The sequence below is a fragment of the Arachis stenosperma genome, chromosome 3 (genome assembly GCF_014773155.1).
Source record: "Arachis stenosperma cultivar V10309 chromosome 3, arast.V10309.gnm1.PFL2, whole genome shotgun sequence".
Lineage (NCBI taxonomy): Eukaryota > Viridiplantae > Streptophyta > Magnoliopsida > Fabales > Fabaceae > Arachis > Arachis stenosperma.
In genome coordinates this window covers 121,604,726-121,615,369 of record NC_080379.1, presented here as the reverse complement: position 1 = coordinate 121,615,369, position 10,644 = coordinate 121,604,726, and the positions used below count along the sequence as shown (strand labels likewise).

The 10,644-nt window shown below is 41.1% G+C and overlaps 1 non-coding gene across 1 annotated transcript; it reads right to left on the bottom strand.

The window, feature by feature from the left end:
- Positions 1 to 271: 271 nt before the first annotated feature.
- On the bottom strand, positions 272 to 375 carry LOC130971133 (small nucleolar RNA R71). Its single transcript, XR_009082365.1, has one exon. It is a non-coding gene; the product is annotated as a small nucleolar RNA R71 (small nucleolar RNA).
- Between the last annotated feature and the right edge of the window lie 10,269 nt (positions 376 to 10,644).

Here is a 10,644-nt window from a genome sequence, read left to right as displayed (position 1 = left end):
CACAGCTAATATCACTGGTGGAGAATCATTGTTCATTTGGTGGGAGTGCTAATGAAGACCCAAACCAACATCTCACAAAATTCCTGAGAATTTGCGACACTGTGAAGTCCAATGGAGTCCAGGAAGATGCCTATAAACTGCTCTTGTTCCCATTTTCACTTAGGGACAAGGCAGCTAAGTGGCTGGAATCATTCCCAAGGGGGAGCCTAACAACCTGGGATGAGGTGGAAAGCAAGTTTCTGGCACGTTTCTACCACCACAAAAGGTCAATAGGCTTCGATCTGAGGTTCAGACTTTTAGACAACAAGATGGTGAAACTCTCTACGAGGCATGGGAGAGGTTCAAGGATTTGACAAGGAGATGCCCACCAGACATGTTCCATGACTGGGTGCAATTGCATATTTTCTATGATGGACTCTCTTATGAATCAAGGAAGGCTGTAGATCATTCATCAGGAGGTTCATTGAACAGGAAGAAGACTGTGGAAGAAGCCATTGAAGTGATTGAGACAGTGGCTGAGAATGAGTACTACTATGCTTCAGAGAGACACAACACCAAGGGAGTCATGGCGCTGAACCATGTTGATACAATTCTAGCCCAAAACAAGGTGTTTGCCAAGCAACTAGCAGAGCTCACTAGGAAATTAGACACAAACCAAGTGGCTGTAATACACACACAAGATCAAGAGGAAGTAGGCACTGAAGGAGGTGATTGGGAAGAGGCCAACTATGTGGGAAATCAACAAAGGCAACCATATGATCCACATTCCAACACTTACAACCAAGGTTGGAAAAACCACCCAAACTTTGGGTGGGGAAACCAGCAAACCCAACCACAAAACCACAAACCTTACAACTCCAACCAAAGATCATACCAAACCACACAAAACACTTACTCCCAACCAACATATCATGGCCAAAATAATCAACCTGCCCAACCTAATCCGAACCAACAATTTCAAGATCAATTAAACAGGATAGAAGGAATGCTTGCAACCATGAGTCAAGACATAACCGAATTGAAAGCTTTTAAGGAAGAAGTAAATTCTAACCTGCAAAACCAAGGAGCTGCCATCCAGAAGCTAGAAAATCAAATTATGTATTTGTCTAAGCAAACCCCTGGGCCAAGCATTTCTCATGCTGCCAAGGCTATTGCAAGGGAAGAATGTAAGGCCATAACCCTCAGAAGTGGAAAGAAGCTAAAGGAGATCTCAAAGGAAACCACAGAGGATGAAGCAAGGAAAAATGTGAGAGACAAGGAACAGGGACAATCTTTTACACCGTCTGCAACAAAAGAAAAAGAAAAAGAGGTCCTGAAGCCTTATACACCCAAAGCACCATATCCTCAACGTTTGATGAAAAGTGAAAAGGATGGCCAATTTTCTAGATTTTTGGAGATTTTCAAGAAGCTTCAAATCAACATTCCGTTTGCTGAGGCAATAGAGCAAATGCCACTCTATGCAAAATTCTTAAAGGAATTAATGACCAAGAAGAGAAGCTGGAGAAATGAGGAAACTGTGTTGTTGACTGAAGAATGCAGTGCCATCATTCAACACAAATTACCTCAGAAATTGAAGGATCCAGGCAGTTTCCAAATCCCCTGCATCATAGGAGAAGTCATGGTGGAGAAGGCCTTGTGTGACTTAGGGGCCAGTATCAATTTGATGTCTCTAACAATGATGAGAAGAATGAAGATTGAGGAAGCCAAACCAACAAGAATGGCCCTCCAATTGGCAGATCGGACTCTTAAATTCCCTCATGGGATAGTTGAGGATTTGTTGGTGAAAGTGGGAGATTTTATATTTCCTGCCGATTTTGTAGTGTTAGATATGGAGGAAGAAGCCAAAGCTTCGATAATCCTGGGAAGACCCTTCTTGGCTACTGCTGGAGCCATCATAGATGTCCAAAAGGGTGAACTCACTCTTAGATTACATGATGAGCAATTGGTGTTTAACGTATTCAAGGCAATGAGCTATCCATCAGAATCACTAAAGGAATGCATGAGGGTGGATGTAGTGGACATTGCAATACAAGAAACCTTTGAGGAAACAACAAAGGAAGTGGCAGAGGAGGAATTCACCAAGGATATTGAAGTTAGTGACATCAACGCTGCTGAAACAACCATGCCAAGCATGCCAGAGAGAGCGAAAGAAGAGAAGGAAGCACCAAACCTGAGCTCAAAGCATTGCCCCCTAATCTCAAGTATGCATACTTGGGTAGTGATGAGAGCCATCCTGTTATCATTAGCTCTGCCCTGAGCCAAGAACAGGAAGAAGAATTGATCAAGGTGCTACAAACTCATCAAGATGCCATTGGATGGACCTTAGCTGATTTGAAGGGGATAAGTTCATCCATATGCATGCATAAAATATTGTTAGAAGAGGATGCTAGACCCTCCATTCAAGCTCAGAGAAGATTAAACCCCGTCATGAAAGAAGTGGTACAAAAGGAGGTCATGAAGTTATGGTAGGTGGTGCACGAAATTGCAATAACACTTTTGCAATCCCGCACAACTAACCAGCAAGTGCACTGGGTCGTCCAAGTAATACCTTGCGTGAGTGATACGTAAAAATTTGATTTCACGTATAACCGGCAAGTATACCGGGTCGTATCAAGTAATAAAACTCACAAAGAGTGAGGTCAATCCCACGAAGATTGGTAGATTAAGCAACTTTAGTTAAATGGTAGATTTAGTCAAGCAAACATAGTTTTGATTTCATGAGCATTTTGATTTTTGAACATAATTGCAAGAATTTAAATGGTAAAGAATGTAAAGAACTAGAAAATTAAATGACGGAAACTTAAAGTGCAAGAAACTTAAATGACATCAAAGATAAATTGCAAGGAATTAAAGGTTGCAGAAATTTAAAGAACATAAGAGTAAATGGCAAGAAGTAATTGAACAGAATGTAAATAACAAGAGTAGTAAATAGACAGAATGTAGAAGGGGATTGGGAAATGGGTAATCAAATAACTAGAAGCAAAAGAAATGAGAATGAATGATAGAGAGGATCATTAGGGATCAGAGATGCAAGTGTTCATGAATTGATGTTAGTCAAATCCTTCTCAATCATGGTGTAGATCCATGGCAAGTGGGTAATTGAATCCCAATCTCTTGGTGATTCAATTTCTCTCAACATAACCAAATGCCACTCTCGTGATCTATTTGTTCATGAGAAGAGATGAAGCTCCTTTCTAATCCAGCCACACAATTTCCATAATCTCAACCAAGGAGAGTTACATCTCACATACTAACCAAGGTGTATTGATTAAGGAAATCATGAAAGGATGAACTCTAAACTGAATTATGTGGCTCTTTCCTTAAATTCACCACATAATTCATATAGATTAACCCCTCTCTCGATGGTGGTTGAATCTTTGAAGAACAAGAGTTCCCTCTTTAGATCAACCACTAAAATTGAGGAGAAAAAGATGAATTCACCAACTCATTTCAACAAGCAGAGCTCATCCCCCTAATGAATGGGGTTTAGTGAATCATAGCTCCAATATTAACAACAATTGCCATAAATCAAAATTAAACTAAATGTAAGAGAAGATGAAGATGAAGAAGAAATGCTTGAAGCTTAAGAAAATGAAGAATAGAAGTTCCAAGATGAACCAAAATTAGCTCTCTGGGTCTCCTCTCGGAAGTAACAAAAGAGTTCTCCAATACAAGTGCTAAAAAATGTGAAAATGTCTAAGTGTCAAAAAGTAAAGTAAAAGTGTAAAAGTCCCCTACAAGTACATCAATCTCTTCTATTTATACTACTCCTAAAGCTCTTTTAAAATTCTTGAATTGGGTTAGCAATATGGGCTTCCTCTTTGTTGAATTCTTGGCTCAATTGGAAGAAGTGTTGCTAGTCTTGGAAAGGAAGAATTCATTCATCATGCTTCTGGCCCATGGACTTGGCGTTATTGGCACTAACTCCAGGCCAAATGCACGTTGGCAACGTGCAAGACATTTTCCTGGGAGTGAAGTATGAGACTTGGGCGTTGCTAGCCCAAGTTGTTGCCAACAACTTGCTTTTCCTCTTCTTGACTCTATTTTCATGCTAAATGTAGCCCAGAATTTGAGTGTCAACCTTTTGCTTCAATATGGACTACCATACATCATTGGAAAGCTCTTGATGTCTATTTTCTAATGCCACTGGAATCACCTCAATTGGACTTTCCTAGCTCAAGTTATGGTTCCTCAAAGAAGGTAAGGTCAAGCTGCCAAGTTGTTGCCAAAAACGCACCTTCACCTCCAAGTTGGCAACGTGCTCGTGCTTTACTCTCCCAAGGCAGGGACTTGGGGCTGGCGTTGTTGCAAAACACGCACCCTAATATGCACGTTGGCAACGTGCTCGTGTCCCCCCTCCAGGCTCAACTCTAGCCTTCTTAAATTTCACTTCATGTTCTTGTTTTTAGGGCCTAAAGATGACTCTGGTTTGGCTTCAATTTTGTGTTCCACCATAGACTATTATATATGGTTGGAAAGCTCTGAATGTCAGCTTTCCAATGCAACTGGAAGCACTCAATTTGGATCTCTGTGGCTCAAGATATCTTCCATTGAAGAGGACATGGTCAGGCTGCCTTGTTGGAGTTGTTGTGGATAACGCCCATTCATTCCAAGTTAGCAACGTGCACCACAATTTCCTGGCGTTGTTGATGAACACTCCTTCTCTTTAGCACGTTGGCAACGTGCTCGAGCCCTTCTCAAGGCTCCATGCTTGCTTCCTGGCGTTGGCAACGTGCATGGCAAGGCCAATGGGCGTTGGCAACGTGGTTGGTGCACTTATGGGCGTTGGCAACGTTGGTTGGTGCACTTGTGGGCGTTGGCAACGTTGGTTGGTGCACTTGTGGGCGTTGGCAACGTTGGTTGGTGCACTTGTGGGCGTTGGCAACTTGGTTGGCACCAAGACTTGGTGCCTAGCCAAGCAACCATTCCTGGCGTTGTTGCCAAACACGCCAATGCTTCCTAGCTTCAACAACGTGCTCGAGCTCCCCTTTTGGTGCCAAAATTTGCTTGCTACGTTGCCAAGGAACACGCCTTCATAACTTGGAGTTGGCAACGTGCATCTCATTTTCCTGGGCCAAGTTAGCTTGTGTGTGGCGTTGGCAACGCCAGCTTCAAGTTGGCAACGCCAACTTTGCTTCTTCCAGGGCCAAGCTTGCCTTGCTTGTGTGTGGCGTTGGCAACGCCAGCTTCAAGTTGGCAACGCCAACTTTGCTTCTTCCAGGGCCAAGCTTGCCTTGTGTGGCATTGGCAACGCCAGCTTCAAGTTGGCAACGCCAACTTTGCTTCTTCCAGGGCCAAGCTTGCCTTGCTTGTGTGTGGCGTTGGCAACGCCAGCTTCAAGTTGGCAACGCCAACTTTGCTTCTTCCAGGGCCTCCTGGCGTTGCCTTCAACAACGCACCATATTCCCAAGTTGGCAACGCCAACTCCTCTTCCTGGCGTTGCCAAGAACAACGCCCTTTGTATCCAAGTTGGCAACGCCAACTTCTTGCCCAGCTTGCATCATTCTTGCTTCCATGCTTCCTTGTTTCATCACCTATCATCAACAAGGGAAATAGCTTCAAAGTCTTGCCAATTCATGCAATAAATTTCATGAGATTCATTCATACTCATTCATATATGCATTCCTTAAATCATTTGCATGAACTTGGCTAGAATCAACATATTCCTTGGTATTCTCATGCATGGAAACAAAACTCATAAAAGGACTTGTTTATTTAGAGAAAATGAGTGAAATTAAGCTAAAACTAACTAAACTAACTAACTAATAAAGCAAATATGCATTTGCATCACAACACCAAACTTAAATATTGCTTGTCCTCAAGCAAAATATAAAGGACTTTGTCACAAGAATTTAAGATATGAGACTTGAATGTTTTTCCAGAGAAGAATTTTTTCATTGAACATGTCATCCTCATTTGTGTGATCATTTATTGTAATTGAACACAACTATTCAACTTTTTCAATTAAAATGCTTGCTTCAATACTAAATTGGTTAACTTCACTAGACTTCTTTTATACCTTAGCACATGACCCTTGAACCATTCTTTCCTTGATGCTTCTCTTCTTTTTTTTTCTTTTCCTCTTTTTTTTTTTTCAAATGAGCTCGAAATCTTGTCTTAAGGCGGCTCTTTAGCATAAGCTTTCAATCAACAATCCCAAACCAGTTGGTTCAAGTTGTTAAGTGTTGAGACACTCTTAAAGATTTACTAACTCAAGCCTCTTTCCTTAACACATTCAGTCACAGGCATATAACATTGAAATTTTGTTTGGATAGTGGTGTCCAGCACCTCTTTGGGTTGCTAAATGTTCTGTTATAGAGCTACTCTTGATTGTGGGTTTTCAATCGATAATCCCGAGTTAGTTAACTCAAGTTACCGGGTGATGAAGCACCCCTCGGATTTACTAGCCCAAGTATGTCTCTTAACATCAATCACCACAGACACATATCCAAATTATGTCATTGATGCCTAGCCTTTCAGTCTTTGTATTCTATTTTCTTTATTGTCAAGGTTATTTGTGCTTTTACTCATAAAGTCTTTGTGATCCTTAACCAAACTAGTCCTGTATAAGCAAGCATTCTTTTGAGTTTCTTGAACATTGCTTCTTTCACAATAAATATACTAGCACTTTGCTTATGGGACAACATGATTCTTTTTAAGCTAGAATTCTCTCTGTTCTTGCATCAAACTACATCTTTTATTCCAATGACAAGTAAAAGTACTAAAGACAAGCAACCATTCCAAATCTGTGAGTGGTGATGCATGGAATGGGCAACATAAAAGACAATGCTTCAAAAAGAAAATGCAGAAGAAAATGCATCCTAGAAGGTATACCATATTTCAGACATACATCTTCTTTATTTGATAAAACATAACGAAAAACATAGGAACTTCACCACCTTTAGTCTTCATGTCCCTTTTCCTTTGCTTGATTCTCCTTGCTTTCCTTTGCCTTTTGGATCTTCTTTATTTTTCTTTCTCAGCTCTCCTTGTTGTTTTGTTGTTGAATCTCCCTTTGGATCTTCTTTCTTTTTACTTCTCCGTTCTCCTTGTTGCTTTGTTGATGCATCCCCCTTTGGATCTTCTCTTTGCCAAATTCCTGAGCTTATCATTGTCTCCTGTAGCCTCTGTTGATTGAATCTTACCCTTTCATAGGCTAGCATTTTCGTGTATATATGGACACCAAACTTAGTTTGTGGCTAAGTGTTGTAAAACACACTTTTGCCATTACTTCAAGATTGGCAACACCAAACTTAGTGCCTTGCATACACCATGTACTAGTCTACTTAATCATTATTGATTACTAAAGTATGAAATAAAAGACTCCCTGAGCATGGGTTGCCTCCCATGAAGCGCTTTGTTTATTGTCCTTAGCTCGACATTGCAACTTCTTTGCTCATGTTAAGAGTTGCACACTCTCTTCCTTGCTCCAAGGGCCACCAAAATAGTGCTTCACCCTATGTCCATTAGCTGTGAAAGTTTGCTTTGAGGCTTCATCAAGCAATTCAACATAGCCATGAGGTGATACTTTGGTGATGGTGTATGGACCAGTCCATCTAGACCTCAGCTTCCCAGGGAAGATCTTCAATCTTGAATTGAATAACAGCACCTTTTGGCCTGGTTCAAATGTTCTTTGAGAGATCCTCTTATCATGCCATCTCTTTGCTCTCTCTTTGTATATTTTGGCATTGTCATATGCCTCCAATCTGAACTCTTCAAGTTCATTGAGTTGTAGCAACCTCTTCTCTCCTGCTGCTTGAGCATCTAAATTCAGAAGTTTGGTGGCCCAAAAGGCCTTATGTTCAAGCTCCACAGGGAGGTGGCATGCTTTTCCATACACCAGCTGAAATGGAGATTTTCCTATGGGTGTCTTGAAGGCTGTCCTATATGCCCAAAGTGCATCATCTAGCTTCCTAACCCAATCCTTTCTTGTTGTTCCCACCGTTTTCTCCAAGATCCTTTTTAGCTCTCTGTTGGCAAGTTCAGCTTGTCCATTGGTTTGTGGGTGATATGGGGTAGCTACTTTGTGTGTAACACCATACTTGTGGAGTAAGGAATTTAGTTGCTTGTTGCAGAAGTGGCTTCCCCCATCACTTATAAGTCCTTTAGGCACTCCAAATCTAGTGAAGATGTTCTTCTTGAGGAATTGCAAGACCACGTTGGTATCACATGTGGTGGTTGCTATTGCTTCTACCCATTTGGAGACATACTCTACTGCTACCAAAATGTACTTGAATGTGTAAGATGGAGGAAAGGGTCCCATGAAGTCTATTCCCCACAGATCAAAGAGTTCCACTTCCAAAATGAACTTCTGAGGCATCTCATTTTTCTTTGACAAACCCCCTGTTCTTTGACATTCATTGCACTGGTTCACAAACTCTCTAGCATCCTTGAAGATTGAAGGCCAATAGAAACCACTTTGAAGGACTTTTGCAGCCGTTCTTTCAGCCCCAAAATGACCACCATAATTAGAGTTGTGACAATGCCATAGTATGTTCTTCATCTCATCCTCTGACACACATCTTCTTATCATTCCATCTGGGCATCTTTTGAACAAGAATGGGTCATCCCAGAAGAAGAACCTAGCTTCATGTAGTAGCTTCTTGACTTGTTGTTTTGTGTACTCTTGTGGAATGATTCTCCCCGCCTTGTAGTTGGCCATGTCTGCAAACCAAGGGACATGTTGAATGTGCAAGAGATGCTCATCCGGAAATTCTTCATTTATTGATGGAAAGTTATCTTGGCATGCATCTTGTGGTACCCTTGATAAGTGATCAGCAACTTGATTTTCATTGCCTTTTCTATCTTTGATCTCAATGTCAAACTCTTGTAGGAGTAGCACCCATCTGATTAGCCTTGGTTTGGCATCCTGTTTTGACATAAGATACTTAATAGCAGCATGGTCAGTATACACTAAGACTTTAGATCCAATCAAATATTGTCTAAACTTATCAAAAGCATATACCACGGCTAGTAACTCTTTCTCTGTTGTGGTGTAGTTTCTTTGAGTTTCATTCAATACCTTACTTGCATAGTAGATAACATGAAGCTTCTTTTCCTTCCTTTGCCCCAACACGGCACCAATTGCAAGGTTACTTGCATCACACATGAGTTCAAAAGGTAGTCCCCAACATGGGGGTGTGATGATTGGTGCTGTGGTGAGCTTAGCCTTTAGAGTTTCAAAAGCATGTTTACATTCATCATCAAAGATAAAAGGATTGTCTACCACCAGCAAATTGCTTAGTGGCTTTGCTATTTTGGAAAAATCTTTGATGAATCTCCTATAAAATCCAGCATGCCCTAAGAAACTTCTAATGGCTTTCACACTAGTTGGTAAAGGAAGTTTTTCTATTATTTCTACTTTTGCCTTGTCAACTTCTATACCATTTCTTGAAATTTTGTGACCAAGAACAATGCCTTCGGGTACCATGAAATGGCATTTCTCCCAATTCAAAACTAAATTGGTTTCTTGGCACCTTTTCAAGACTAAGGTAAGATGGTGCAAGCAAGTATTGAAGGAATCACCAAAAACAGAGAAATCATCCATGAATACTTCAATAAATTTTTCTACCATGTCTGAGAATATTGATAGCATGCATCTTTGAAAGGTAGCTGGGGCATTGCAAAGTCCAAATGGCATTCTCCTATATGCAAAGACTCCAAAGGGGCAAGTAAAGGAAGTCTTCTCTTGATCCATGGGGTCAACCACAATCTGATTATACCCAGAATATCCATCAAGAAAACAGTAATAAGCATGGCCAGCCAACCTTTCAAGCATCTGATCAATGAAAGGAAGAGGAAAGTGGTCTTTCCGTGTAGCATCATTCAGCCTCCTATAGTCTATGCACATCCTCCACCCTGTCACTGTTCGTGTTGGAATAAGCTCATTCTTCTCATTAACAATGACAGTCATCCCCCCTTTCTTGGGAACCACGTGCACTGGACTGACCCAAGGGCTGTCAGATATAGGGTAGATGATCCCAGCTTTACACAACTTAAGGATTTCCTTTTGAACAACCTCCTTCATTGTAGGATTCAATCTTCTTTGGGGTTGTACCACCGGTTTGGAACCCTCCTCTAAGAGGATCTTGTGCATGCACACAGCAGGGCTTATGCCCTTCAAGTCATCAATGGTCCATCCCAACGCCTCTTTGTGAGCTTTCAATACTACAATGAGTTTTTCTTCTTCCTCTGCACTCAATGAGGAATTGATGATCACTGGGAAGCTGTCCTTCTCACCAAGGAATGCATATTTAAGATGAGGGGGTAGTGGTTTTAACTCTTGTTGTGGTGCCTCTTCTTTTGTAGCTTCACTTGGTTCCTCTGATGCTTCCAACTTGTTCTCTTCTTGTCTCTTGATGTTATGGACTTCTTCTTGTTTCATTTGATGGTTTGTGTCAAGTACTTCTTCAACCAAAGAGTCCACTACATCAATCCTCATGCAACTTTCTTTCTCAACGGGGTGTTGCATTGCTTTGAACACATTTATGGTCATTTGCTCATCATGCACTCTAAAAATTATTTCTCCCTTTTCCACATCAATGATTGTTCTAGCTGTAGCCAAAAAGGGTCTACCAAGAATGACTGAATTGTTTCCCTCTTCATCCATATCTAGGACCACAAAATCAGCTGGGAATATGAAGT